General features: G+C 48.1%; 1 pseudogene; it reads left to right on the top strand.

Annotated features, from left to right (window-relative positions):
- Positions 1–374: 374 nt before the first annotated feature.
- LOC129449422 (5S ribosomal RNA) lies at positions 375–491 on the top strand (annotated as a pseudogene).
- The last annotated feature ends 376 nt before the right edge of the window (positions 492–867 follow it).

The raw sequence follows: 867 nt of genomic DNA, 5'->3' as shown, positions 1-867 counted from the left end.
GATAAAAATGTTAAAAAATGGATTTATCTCGTTTTGCAACGAAACTCTTCAGATGTCCCCACCACTTTATGCCAAAGTTGATTGTGTCCTGAGTTCCGACCACTTATTGGAAGAATTCTGGCATTAGGGTTCATTAACATCTGCATGGAAAACGGGTTCACACCAGATGCGAGTTCAACGGTTTGCGCGAGTAGATTACATACAAAGTCAATGCAAAGACGTAATCAGAAGAGTTCTCACGTGGGGTGATGTGAATGACGCGATGGGCGGCGCGTTTGCCGCAAAAACATGCGTTATTCGCCTCAAGTGCGTCTTCAATATTCAACTCGAGCGAAAAATTTGCATGACACAAGTTAAATCCCGCGAGTAATCTAGCCAGCAGCCATATCACCCTGTAGCCCAAGACAGCTTGCCCACTGAAGCTAAGCAGGGCTGAGCCTGGTCAGTACTTGGATGGGAGACCACCTGGGAAAACCAGGTTGCTGCTGGTAGAGGTGTTAGTGAGACCAGCAGGGGGTGCTCACCCTGTGGTCTGTGTGTATCCTAACACCCCAGTATAGTGATGGGGACACTATACTGTCAAAAAAAGCAATGTCCTTCGGATAAGACGTTAAACCGAGGTCCTGACTCTCTGTGGTCATTAAAAATCCCAGGATGTCCTTTGGAAAAGAGTAGGAGTGTGCCCCGGCATCCTGGCCAAACTTGCCCATTGGCCTACTAATCATCCCTCATACTAATTGGCTATATCACTCTGTCTCTCCTCTCCACTAATAAGCTGGTGTGTGGTGGGCGTTCTGGTGCAATATGGCTGCTGTCGCATCATCCAGGTGGATGCTGCACATTGGTGGTGGTTGAGGAGATTCCCCC

Source organism: Misgurnus anguillicaudatus, chromosome 10 (genome assembly GCF_027580225.2).
Source record: "Misgurnus anguillicaudatus chromosome 10, ASM2758022v2, whole genome shotgun sequence".
Classification (NCBI taxonomy): domain Eukaryota; kingdom Metazoa; phylum Chordata; class Actinopteri; order Cypriniformes; family Cobitidae; genus Misgurnus; species Misgurnus anguillicaudatus.
The sequence above is the reverse complement of the archived record's forward strand: the minus strand, read 5'-3'. Positions and strand labels throughout refer to the sequence as shown.